Below are 13,737 nucleotides of genomic sequence, written 5' to 3'. Positions count from 1 at the left end.
CCCTATCATAGCATTTTATACGAAATCCTATGAAAATTAAGAATTAATTAAATACTAAAGTTATTTATGTTTACTTTCGAAATCCTTAGAGCCCTCAAAAATACCATTCAAAGTCAATCCATGGATAAGCCAGTGCTAGGTCTGCCACATACAGTGAACTCCCAACAAGTGTAATACTTGAGACTTTTCTAAATGGAACGCATCTAGTTCAACACTAATTTTGGAGGCTGTGTTAAGTAGAAAGTTGACTTCAGAAGACTTAAATATTGAGGTATGCTATTTCCTTCTTACAATACTGCCTTGTATAAATCACTTAAACTTTCTAAGAACATCAAGTTTTTTATATTTAAAGAGAAAGTGAGCTGAGCATGGTGGCACATTCCTGTAATGCCAGTGCTTGGGAGGCTAAGATGAGAATTGCAGGTTCAAGGCCAGCCTCAGAAATTTAGCAACTTGTGAGATCCTTTTCCAAAATAAAGAATAAATAGGACTGGGGGCATAGATTAGAGGTAGAATACCCTTGGGTTCAATCCTCAGTATCTCCCCAAAATAGTAGGTGAGAGTGTTTGTTTGTTTGTCTTTGCAAAGTTGATGTGAGAATTAACATAAGATAATTTATATAAAATGTCCTGTGAATAGTGGTCCCCCAACAAGTAGAATTTATAGGTCCTTGGAATAAATATAAAATGTCCAGCAACACCTGGCACTGCAAAGAAAGATTTTCTGTGTGGCCTAGCTACATCTCCCAGAGATAATCTATTAAGATCCAGATGTGCAGAGCATTTTGTAAGTACTATGAGTCCTTTGGATGGGAACATCAGCCACAAAAGAAGAGATATTAACTATCCCCAGATAATGCATCATGTGAAACTTAGCAGAGAGCTAAACACCCCAGGGCTTATAAATAACTTTGCAGCCAGCAGTGATGTATTCCAAAAGAACAAAAAGAACAAAAAGGAAGAAGGAAGTGCTTTGAAACCAAAAGGAATAGGTCAGTAGGCTGCAAGCAAAAGGAAATTTTAATATTCAAAAATAAGGTATTAGCTGGGTGTGGTGGTGCTCATTTGTAATCCCTGCACTTGGGAGGCTGAGACAGGAAGATCACACAGGTTCCAAGCCAGCCTCAGCTACTTAGTGAGGCTCTCAGCAACTTAGTGAGACCCTGTTTCCAAATAAAGTATAAAATAGGTCTGGGAGTATAGCCCGGAGGTAGAAAGCCCTGGATTCTACCCCCAGAACCACCAAAATAATAATAATAGGGCATTAAATATCTAAAAAAAAAACACCCTTAGCACTGACACTGTACTTAGGAAGATAGAAAATCACCGCCAAAAAGATATTACAGAAGAAGTTGTTACGGAAAGCTTGTGAATATATTTTTAGTAAATTATTTTTTTAAAGTTTGAAAAATGAAATAGAACCAATCTTTTAAAATCTATTGTTAGAAAAAAGAAACAGCTGCTGACAATTTGATAAAATATTCATCCAAGAGCTTCAATAATCTAAAACAATTTCTCCCACATATGTTGACAGGAAAAGAACTATCTACCAAAAATGATAAAACAGAATAATTTTAGGATACTTCTAAAATGATTAGAAAACTCATTTGTCTTCAAAGCCCTGTTTGCTCTTAATTTTAAACTAAAATTATTGGACATTTCTGACCAGGATTTGATATAACATTTTAAAAATAAAATTTGTCAGACATAAAAACTGTATTTTAGCAGCATAGCAGAATTCGACATATATTAAAGTTGTCTTTTGTAGCAGAAGTGGAAAAACTGAAAGGAGTAACAGAATGCAATTATGATGTTGACTTCATTAAACTTTGGTAAAATGAAAAATCCAATATGTGAAAATAATTCCATCTGTAAACAGCTGGGCCAAAGTGTGCATAGACAGAGATCTACATCCCAGATTCTCCTACGGGTCAGGGATTCTTGTCAGCTTCTTCAGGAATTTTCTCACCCTGGGGAGCCACTGGGCACAGGCCACCCATCATATGTTGAAGTACTTCTAATGACTGACCAATGGGAGAGGGGTATGGAGGCCTGGCCACTTCAACCCAACATGGAAACATTTAACTGGCCATTTTGGATTCAGAACTCTCTGAAAGGTTTACTGAGGTTACTGTGGGCTCCCTGATCCGTGGCCTAATTCCATTTCCCATCCCCCCTACCTTCCAAAGACACTCAACTACACTCTATTTCATAATCTGTTTCCCAAGCAGACAATCTGCAACAAGAAACAAAATGGCAGAAATTCAAAATCAACTTCTTCATTATTTCCTCATTGATTCACAGTGTGACAAGCACAAACTGAGTATCAAATATATTGCAAGTTACACTCTGATCATTTGCAAGGGAAGAAACAGAGTTCCTACCCTCAAAGACATCATGGTCTAATAGGGAAGTCTGGCAGTTGCAGTAAAATAGGACAAGTGGTAGATATGGAAAGAACTCTGAGAAATTAGAGAGATATAGATTGTCTTGTCCAGTAAGTCAGTCAAAAGAACACTTTGGATATAGTTGATTTTCTTTGGATAAGGAGGTATTTTCCCTGACAGTCAGGAAGTGAAAATTATTAAGTTATATGGGGACAAAGAAAACATGTCCCGACAGCAAGTAACAGGCTTTGTTCAGGAATAAAACCTGGAAGGAGGCAACTGACCTGAGAGGGGGCATAAGAGTCAGGAGGTTGCCTTCTTACAGACTTGGGGTTTCTTATGGGATAAGGAATGGGAAGGGTATAGGAGTAGTCATGGAAGCTGCTCCTTAGCAGGAGAGTGACCAGGGGACATTTCTCTTTCTTTGTTCCTTTGTTCTTGGTTTTCCTCCAGCAAGGCCTCATGAGCAGACTTCACAGAGCTCACAGTGCCCACATTCCAGAGGTTTTATAATATTTATATTGGTAAATGGACAGCTGTATTTGTTCAAGCTACTTTCTGCTTGACAGTGGGGCAGTTGTAGGACTAGAAGCTGTGTTGCAGGCACTGTGAGGGTCTTAGGTGTTTGGTGTGTTTGAGAGGAGGATATATTGGCAATTGATCTGCAAGAAAACAATCTCCTTAATAGAGCAGTTAGTGATTTTTTGATTTTTGACAGAATCAGGTTGATTATGCATGGCTCAAAGGGTAGGATGAGGGGGAAAATGAATAAAGAAGTTAGAAAGGGTAGAAGCCAGCATGGAAATGGTTATATGAATTAATAAGAAAGTAATCTTGGGACTTCTCTGGAGAATTATCTTCCCTCATATATATCAATAAGGATCTTAGAAGTGGACTTCTAGAATCTTAAATTAGCTCTCTTGTTCTGAGGAATACTCAGTCAGGAAAAGAGATAGGGTTGTAACCAATGAAAATAAGTAGTGAGGAATATATTCACCCTTAGAAGCTAATCTTGCTAATTTGTCTACCTCTCAATTCCTTAAGGAGATATATCCTTTATCCTTTTATTGTTCTTTGCAATGGATAACCACCACTGCCTTTGATAGGAGAGTTGCTTGGAGAAGCTGATCAATTAGTTTGTGATTTTGTATAGCACTCCCTTTTGCAGCTAAAAGACATCATTCTCTCTATATTTGGGTGTTGGGTGAAGGATGTTGTAGGCATATTTGGTATTTATAAATATATATACACATAATATATTTAGTATATATATATATTAACATTATATATATACTAACACTATATATATACACACACACACACACACATATATATATATATATATATATATATATATATATATATATATATATATATATTAGAAGTTCTTGCTAAGGTTAATCCCTAAGTTAGGCCTATGAGCTCAGGTTTTTGAGAAGTGATGTGAGACGATAAAGAAGATCCGTCAACTACTCTCCTAGGTGGATAACTTTAATCACAGTCATGATACCCTTCAATGATGGCATATCCAACAATTAGGGGACTTCCAATGCTCTCCCATCAGGGAACCAGTCATGCACCCCCAAAATATGTTTTGTGGTTATATGGTGGAAGGTTGTCTGGAAGAAGTCAATAAGTTCTGAAGAGTTATGCTGGTCACTGTCTTTGGGGTATTTGGGGAGCAAAAGTCTAGCAGGGTTTAAAGAGGAGCACCTTTGCAAAGGAGATTTCAGTCTGAGAGAGTGGAGTGGAGAGTTTGTAGGCAGAAATCTGAAACAATTTTAAGAACTTTGTGATTAAGCATATCAGGTAAGTTGTGAGAGGACAGCACCAAAGGGAGCAATAGAAGGTGAGCTTAAAGGCCTCAGAGATTCATAGGGTAGTAGAAGCCAAGACCTTTAGAAAGAGTGGATACTCCTGCTATAGGCAACAGGCACTATCTGGTCCCCAGCTAGCTGAGCTAGGAGCCCTAAGGCCTATGTTTTTGGTTTTTTTTTTTGTTTTTTTTTTATGCCATGCAGATGTAGAACAAAAGGTTTGTTTAAGTTTGGCAGCCCTAAAGCAGATACCTGGCTCAAGGTCTACTTTAAATAGTTAAAGACTCTAGCTAGGTCAGGGTCAGGAAAAATTAGGTCAGTAAGTTTTCTTTTTGTGGCTTCATAGAGGGGTTTGACTATAAGGGCAAAGTTTGGAATCCAGGATCTGAAGTATTTAGTAATGTCCAAAAAAGAGAAAAGGACCTGTTGTTGTTGTTGTTTTTAATCAGGAAATGAAACAGAAATGATGACCTGTTTGGGGGACAAGGTAACTTTTTTTTGTAGTCGAAGTGATTCCTAAGCCAAGATACATGACCCTCTGAATTATCATTTGAGCCTTTTTTTTTCTGTGAAACACTATACCCAAGGTGAGGCCAGGAAATTTAGTAACTGGACAGCATAAGTTATGCAGTCCTGCTGGGTTGGACTACAGAGCAATAGATCAACAACACACTGGATTACAATACTGGGATCTAGTTTAAGTCATTCACAGCGACTGAAGGGCCTGCTTAAAGAAGTGGGCTCTGTCCCAGAAATGTTGAGGAAGGACTGTCCAGGTAAGTTTCTGAGCATGTTTGTTGTCGGGATTGGTCTAGGTTAAAGCAAATAATTGTTGTGATGATGGGTGTGAAGGAAGAGTAAAGAAGACATCCTTTAAGTCTAATACTGAGAAAAAGGTGGTGGATGGAGGGATGTAGGATAAGAGAGTATGTGGTTAGGCACTAGAGGTGGGTGAGGACCATGCATTCTTTTACACTTTGGAGATCCTACACTAAATGAAAGGTGCCATCGGTTCTTTTGACGAGAAAGATAGGGGTATTATGTGGGGAGTGGGCAAGGATTAGGAGTTGGGCAGATATATGATGGAAAATAATAGACTGGAGCCTTCAAAGACTGTTATGAAAACCATAACAGATCCAAACAGAATTCTCAAAAACTGAGAATTGGGCACAGTGGCATATACCTGGAATCCCAGTACATGGGAGGCTGAAACAAGAAGATCTCAGATTCAAGATCAGAGTCAGTAACTTAGAGAAACTGTGTTCCAAAAAAAAATGGTTGGTGCTGGGCGTGGTGGACCACGCTTGTAATACCTGCATTTGGGAGGTGGAGACAGGAGGATCGTGCAGGTTCGAAGCCAGCCTTGCTGGCTTAAGAGACCCTGTTTCCAAATAAAAATATAAGATAGGTCTGGAGTGTATCCTGGAGGTAGAAGGGTTTCTAGGAACCCCAATACTACCAAAAAAAAAAAAAGGTTGAGTGTGTAGCTCTGTAGTACAGCAACCCTGGCTTCAACTCTTAGTAAAATCTGAGGTTAAAAATATAATAATAGTGCAAGCTAGAAAGATACCCAACTAACACAAAGGAGTGTGAATAGGGATTCTAGCTCTTATTAGCACTATGTTAAGGAAGCTTAAGAAACTCCCTTAAATGTTAAAGACCTCACACTCCATTATGTGGGAGCTCTAGGCTCTTGAGAACATGACCGAGGATTTGGTGGGACAACTCATTTCAACATAGAACATTGCTAATGCTAGAAGTTTCTCTATTAAGTGTTTCCCCTTCACCTTTTCAGGAAAAGAAAACAAAACTCCAAACCCACCTGGAAATCTATCTTCTTTAAAAAAATAGAAAAAAAGATGCATCGATGAGCTTGCATTCTTTTATGTATCTACATTTCACTCCTGCTTCCTGGCTGGCAGGGCTATCTCTCACTTTGGGATTCTATGTGAGACCCAAGGACTCAAGCACACTGCCCATCTCCTGGAAACAGAGGCTGAACAATCAAGAAAAAAGTCAGTATAATGGAGCTGGATTAAAGGAAACTGGCAACAAAGGATGAAATCATTCTCCCCATATAGGAGGGAAGCTAAACATGTGAGGTGTAACTGAGGCACCAAACTGGCCCCCAAGCTGAAGAAAGCAGATGTCAGGGCCCAAACAAGAACATGGCAGGAATGGATGGAACCTGTTCCAGGGTGCTCTTCATGGGGGATGTGGAAGTCAATATAGAATCTCCTGCACCCAGATATCATGCACCTCATATCTGAGGAGTAGCTAATGTGGAGAGGGAAGCCTGGTTGGGGAATACTGAACTAGCTGAGTAAATTTTAATCATAGGCCCCAAATAAAAACAATCCAACGTCTATAGAAAATGGTAATATACCTAAACAATGAAATACTATTCGGCAAGAAAATAAAAGCAATTAATTAATACATACTATGATATTGATGTACCCCAAAACAGTATGCTAAGTGAAGGCCTAGCATAAAATTCCAGATGGTACTGATCCATTTGGATGACATCTACATGAAGATCTATAGAAAAAGTGAATCTGCAGGAATAGAATATAGGCTAGTGGTTACCCAGGGCCAGGAGTGGGAGCTGAGACTGACTACAAATAAAATGTGAAGTTTTCAAGCCATGATGGGAAGGTTCTAAAACTTTAGCGATGGTTGCACAATTCTGTAAATTTACTAAAATTTTGCATTTTAAATTAAAGCAGGCAAATTTGGTAGCATATAAATCATATCTTGATAAAGCTGCTAAAAGGTTATTTGATGTCAATTTTTCCTCAATATCACGTAGGATAAATTAAAATGAGTTTTCAGTTTCTTCATTCTAGTCCTCAAAAATCAACAGAAGGCAAATTTGTGTCCTTCAAAGAATGATCTGACATAGTCATCATCTAGGATATCTGATAAGAAAAATAGAAAGAACTAGGAACTAAATGTGAAGAGCTCCCTTATCTCAAAATTGAGCATGTAATTTACAGACATCTAATTCTCAACTGGCAGCCAAGACAGCCTTAACATGGCCCTACACATAAAAATGGTCATGCTGTCTTCCCACATTTGTTCTTGAACAAACACTATCATTTGCTCATTAATCTCAGATGCCATTTCCTTCAGCATCTCATTTAAGACCTATCAGTACAAAGAATCAGCTCTCCCCATTAGAAGGCTTTAAAAGAGAAAAATTAAACCTGAAGTATTAATTCATTCCACTAGTAATTATTTAAGACTGCTTTTGTGCCCATAATTTTAAATACGCTGATAGCTCAATGACTAAGCATTCCTATCCATTTAATTATCAGACATTTTTGTCGCTAAACTTATAAATAAACTAAAGAACATACAGATACATTTTATTACATTATTATGTGACCTCAGATTCTATTTTTTCTGATGCATCCTCTCTTTCTCTCTCTTCTCTCCATTTCTCCTGTCATCTCTGTGTCTCTCATTAACAGTATTTGACAGACCAGCATTGCTATATTAACTCACTCAAAAATTTTACTGAGCCTTATCACACATGATACCCCGTTCCTGTTATTTAGTACTGAAGATTTAACATGACATTGTCTCTGACATCAAAGAGTTCCCAACATGATATGTAAATTTTTCAACCCAGATTTTCCTAGAGGAATGCATGTGTGATAGATTAATCGTAAGAACATTTCCATTGGAAAGTGATCATTTTGTTCTTGTTTAAAGGTTTTCAGAGGGCTGAGAGCATATCTTAATGGTAGAGGTCAATAGGAGGGGCAATAGATGAATCAGAAGATTGCAAAGGAGCTTGAGCTGCCATGGAAGAGACAGCAATTCCAGAAGTGGTGGTCCCTCGGGTTTGCCTTGGGGAGTTTATAGATGTTTACCAGAATGTGTGTCATGATGGCTTCTCAGGAACACCAGGCAAATGGTGCCACTTCCTCAGATGTCTAAGTCTCAGCCCCATGGGGCTTCTCTTCCAAGCCTTTCAATTTTACTAATTCCAAACTCTTCATTTTGTTTTAACAACTAGGTGTGATAGCTCCTTCCTAAAGTGATAATCTCAGTGACAGCTTAGTGTCATTGTGTCTTTTAGTTGCCCTTTTTTTCTAAAACCTAGTACTGTCTCTTTATATTGTATCTACCGGTTAGGCTCATTGAAGAGTTTGGGCCCTGACCAACACAGAGATTGATCTGAAGACCTGGCTTGAAATATCACCTGTACGCTGACGATTCCCAGACCTCTCCCTTAAACTTCACACTCAGACGAGGCTGAATGATGTGAAATTGCTATTTTTACAGTTATGCACAATTTAATATTAGCAATCGCATGCTATTTGACACCAGTATAAAACTAATAAGCACCTCAGATTTGACACGTCCAAAATTTGTCCATCTCCATCAGCTGTTTTGACCCTTGCGTGTCAGTTGGACGGTCTCTTAAACTTTCTTGTTGATCAGGCTTTGAAATTCTCCCTGCCTCTTCTCTTTGCTCACAGCAACACACACATTCATATTTTATTGCAACCAAATAACTTTATCTCTGATTTCAAAATACACGCAAAATCTGCTTATTTAGCTAACTGTTGCCACCATCTTAGACTAAATCGCTATCAACTCTCATCTACTCTGTGGTAAGACATTCTTCTTTCATTTATTTATTTTTAAATTTTTTAATGTGGATCATATTGAAAATTAGATACATTCAGACTGAGCTTGGTGCCCTTTCCTCCCCCCACTTCTCCTTCCCCGATCCCAACAATGAGTGTCCAGGTTGACCATGCTACATTCATACTTTTACACATATTCAAATGTAGCTCCCCATTAATCAACCTCAGCCTTCTTCCTCTCCTACCCTTCCATTCTAGTTTTGTTGAGGTTTCCTCTACATTATCTGGAGTCCCTCTGGTATTCCAAATACTCTCTAGTTTGGATATATTGGAGAAAACATATGTCCCTTCTCTTTCTGTGGTGGGCTGATCTCACTTAACATAATGTTCTCCAGGTCTTTCCATCTTCTTGCAAATGACATGATTTTGTTCCTCAGAATTCTACTCAGTGGTAAGACATTCTAACTAGTCTTCCTACTTCTTAGAATCCCTGTAGCAGCTATTGACATCAAAATGCCCAGAATGATCATGGTGTGTGTGTGTGTGTGTGTGTGTTGGGGTGAGGATACTGGGATTGAACCCAGTGGCTTTCTACTTCTGATATATATTCCATCCATTTTTATTTTATTTGTTTATTTTTATTTTGAGATAACATTTTGCTCAGTTGCCCAAGGTGGCCTGGAACCTGTGATCCCAGCCTTCTGAGTACACGGATTACAAAGGAACATCACTTAAGTCATGTAAGTCAAATGATGATGATAACACCTTACACTGGCCTCCCATCTATGTAGAATAAACCCCACCACCAGAAGTGTTCTTGGTATGTCTTGAACATGTCAGGCACACTTCTGGCACACAACCATTATGTCAAAGTTAGCAGATACCCCTGAGATATCTGCCTGGATAATTTCCTCACTTCTTTCAAGACTTTGTGAAATATCACTATTATTGACTGAACTATGGCCCTCAACTTATTATATTTAAGTCCTAACATCTTATACCTCCCAATGCAACTATATTTAGAAATATGACTCTCTAAGGAGGCAATTAAGTAAAAGTGAGATCTTTGGGGGCAGTTCCTAATCTAATCTAACAGGCAAATTTATAGAAAGGGGGAAGTTAGGGACTAGAAATGTAGTTTAGTGGGAGAGCACTTATCTAGTGCATGCGAGGCCTTGGGTTCCATGCCCACCATTGCTCAGGTGGAGTGGAGACCCTGAAAAGGACTGCATCCAGAGAGAGCATTACATGACGTGAAGATTCCATATATGCCAAAGAGAGAGCTCAGAATAGATCCTCCCTCAAAGCCTTCAAAAGGAACCAAGCCTCCAATGCTGATTCATCCATTCCAGCCTCCAGGGGTATAAGGCAATGAATCTCTGCTGTTTAAAGCACCCATACTGAAAAAGTATTTGGACATCTTGGGACCGAGATGGTATATGAAAAGAAGTGATTCACACTTGAGAATTTTCTCATCTAATAGATATTATAATGTCAATCAAAATGAACATTGTAATTTGTAGTAAAATGGATGGAACTGATGAGTATTATGCTAAACAAGGTCAGCCAGTCTTAGGGACATATGCTTTACTCATTTGTGTAAGCCAGAGAGAAATTAGGCCACGAGAGACTTCAGGTAGATGAGAGGAGATACTAGTGAAACAGTGGAAAGGGATTTGGGGATGAATGTGGGGAGGTGAAAGGGGAGACTTGATGAAGGAAACAGTTAAAATAATGTTCATACAGGAAGTTATCAATACAAATTTTAATATTTCATGTGGGGGATGGGGAAGAGTGGGGTGGAACCCAAAAGAAAACACACCAAGTGCTGTGTGCATGTGTCTGAATCCCATTATGATGTCTAATTATAATGTGCCAATAAACAGATGAAAATTAATAGAAAAAAGCAAATGCACCCATTTAGAGGCACCCTGTTACAGCAGCGCTGGCAGACTAATATAGCCACTCAGGAAGGTGAATGGACATTTATTTGAAAGAAGGAATATACAAAGAAAGGATCGTGTGAAAACAGAAAGAAAACTAAAGTGAGACAACACCTTGGAAGAAATAAAACTTTTGTCTTGTACTTCTAGGCTACAGAATAAATTTTTGCTTAAGTTTCCCATCAAGGAAACTAACAAAATCACTTTCTCAGTGAGACCAATTCTAACCACTCTATCTAAAATTGAAATCACCCCATACCTGGACACCCCAAACACATCTACTTGGCCTGTTTTATTTTCTCCTTGAAACTGATAACTGTAATCCCACCATGTGTTTGTTTTTCTCAGAAAATGTACTGGACTAGAGTGTAAGTAAAACCAAAGCTATCTACAAGGCAAATACAATAGAAGTGTATTGTTCCCATATAAAATTTCTGGGCATACATACAGCAGTTTTTTTCATGTGCCAATTCAATGGGTGGCTTCCTCTATTTTTCACCCCATAAACCCTGTGATACAGTCCACTCAGTAGAAGATGGAATACACTTATGTGTATGGTTATTTGTACAGGTTACGGAACATCCTATCAGCCTTGTGCCAGATATGGCATTTACTACTTCCAATCACATTGGTCAGGGTTTAGTCACATGGGCACACCTGTGACTAACTTGCAAGGGGATCTGGGAACTCTGTCCATACGTGTGCCCAGGAGAGGCCAGGACAGCTAGGTATCTCTGCCATAATCTGTAGCTTCCTACTTTCTTTTGCTTATTATTAATATTTTCCTCCCTCACAAAAATGCAATATGCATGAGGAGAGGAGAGTTTGTAAATTTTGTGTATTGATTTATTCCAAGAATCTGAAATTATGCCTGGCACAGAGGACTCATTCGCAAATATTTGTCTGATAGATTAGTGGACAACTCACGTCATCTGCAATCAAAAAGGAAGAAAGAATTATCATACATTTGGAAAATTTGTTCTCTTTGAGGGATCACAAAATATTTCTATAAATGTACAATTAAAAGGTGATGAGTACATGACAAGGGGTACTAGCGCACATGGCGTATGTAAGTACAGGAAGAAATCACAGCAGAGGGAAATAATCTAGCTTCAGTTTGGATCAGAAAATGGGTTGGATTTAATTCGTTGAAAAATATAAATGTCATCTGTAATTTATAATTTCTTTGAAGAACTGACTCCAGAACTCTTAGGAAATATTTCAAAAGCCTTTTATATAATAAAATATTTCTATAAAAATTTATTAAAAAGCTTCTCTTTTTGAATGATTGCTGAGCAAGGAGCAGTGTAAAATGATTTATAGACATTGCATCATTTAAACTTTAAAACAATCTTATAAAGCTGGTGCATTTATTTCCTTTTTACCTAGGAACTTGAGAAAATAAGATTTTAAATCTCAAAGTTTCATCATTTTCTCCATAAATATATCAAAAGATTTATTCCACTGCCTTGGTTACCATTGTAAATTATTTCTTTTTGTACTTTAGTTACATTTTTAATATCCACAAACTCTTTAAGCCAATTAATATTTTAATTTTTAATATATTCTTTCATGCTTTTTATGCAGATAATCATATCTGCAAAATAAAATTTTGTCTCTTTCTAGCCAATCTTTGCATTTCAGTTCAAGTTCTTTCCTTATTATTTCAGAAACCTGATGAGGATTTCCATTAAAATACAAGTAGAAAGAGCTGCTTTCCTTGATTAGTTTCTGAATGTAGAGGAGGACTTGAGGTTTTAGAGTTTGGGAAGCTTTTCTCTATCATCTTACTTTCCATTTCTCATTTCTAAGTGATTCTGTTGCTGGTTTACTCAAGTTTGAATACTTTTTTGTTTGTTTGTTTGTTTGTTGGTTGGTTGGTATTGGGGGGTGGAAACCAGAGGCTTTCTACCTCCAGGCTATACTCCCAGACCTTTTGTTTTTATATTTTATTTGGAAACAGAGTCTCACTAGGTTGCTGAGAGCCTCACTAAGTAGCCGAGGCTGGCTTCGAACCTGTGTGATCCTCCTGTCTCAGCCTCCCAAGTGCGGGGATTACAAGCGTGTGCCACCACACCCAGCTTGAATACTTTTTTTTAATCCATTGCTTTTAATATAACTATGAAAATAATAATTTATTTCCTAAATATCAGCACTGTGTTCAAGCCATTATTTTCGGTCTGCTTTACTAACAGAAAATAGATTTTGTTCAGGTACAAAGGAGGAATGTGGGCTGGACTGCTCCTCAGTCCCACAGGTAAATTCTGATTAGTCTGACAAAATCATAGTAATTCTTTTATTTCTTTCAGTGCTTGGCTTTAAATGGATACATTAAGAGACCCTGGCCAAAGACATACGTGATATTCTGCTTGAGGTTTCTGAAAAATTGACGTGGCAGAGACATGTTGATTTCCTGCCTCTGAACATACTAAGTATTTCCTGCTACCAACTAGCAACTGTTCATGGACCATATCTACACTGAACACCACAGGGAAAAAAAAAAGGTGAGTGGAACCTGGGTCCCTATTAACACACTTGTAATTCTGAAGTAATCCCAAACAACCGAATCTCTGTGCTTCTTTTTTCATGAGATAATTCATGGTACTATTTGTTAGCTTCTGTCTTGTTTAAGTCAGAAACATCTTAATAAGTCAGTGAACTAGCCATCTGGGTTTTCTAATGTTAAGACACCCTTAAATTGTAAAATACATCATACCTGATCCTGGTATGTCATTTATTTTATCTAGGATTTTATTTAGATGGTTATATCTATATTAAGTAAGCTTGTCTATAATTTTCCTTTTTATATTGATAATTTTCAAAGTCATAATACTATAATAAAATGAGATAAAAAATCTCTTTATTCTTTTGAAGAGTTTTTAAATTACTATTATTTTAACATCTGCTCTAACTCGGCTTACAGTGCTCCTTCTGTTTCATTGCGTTAGTGTGTGTGTGTGTGTGTGTGTGTGTGTGTGTGTGTGTGTGTC

This window comes from Muscardinus avellanarius, assembly GCF_963383645.1.
Source record: "Muscardinus avellanarius genome assembly, chromosome: 2".
Classification (NCBI taxonomy): domain Eukaryota; kingdom Metazoa; phylum Chordata; class Mammalia; order Rodentia; family Gliridae; genus Muscardinus; species Muscardinus avellanarius.
This window is presented reverse-complemented; position numbering follows the sequence as displayed.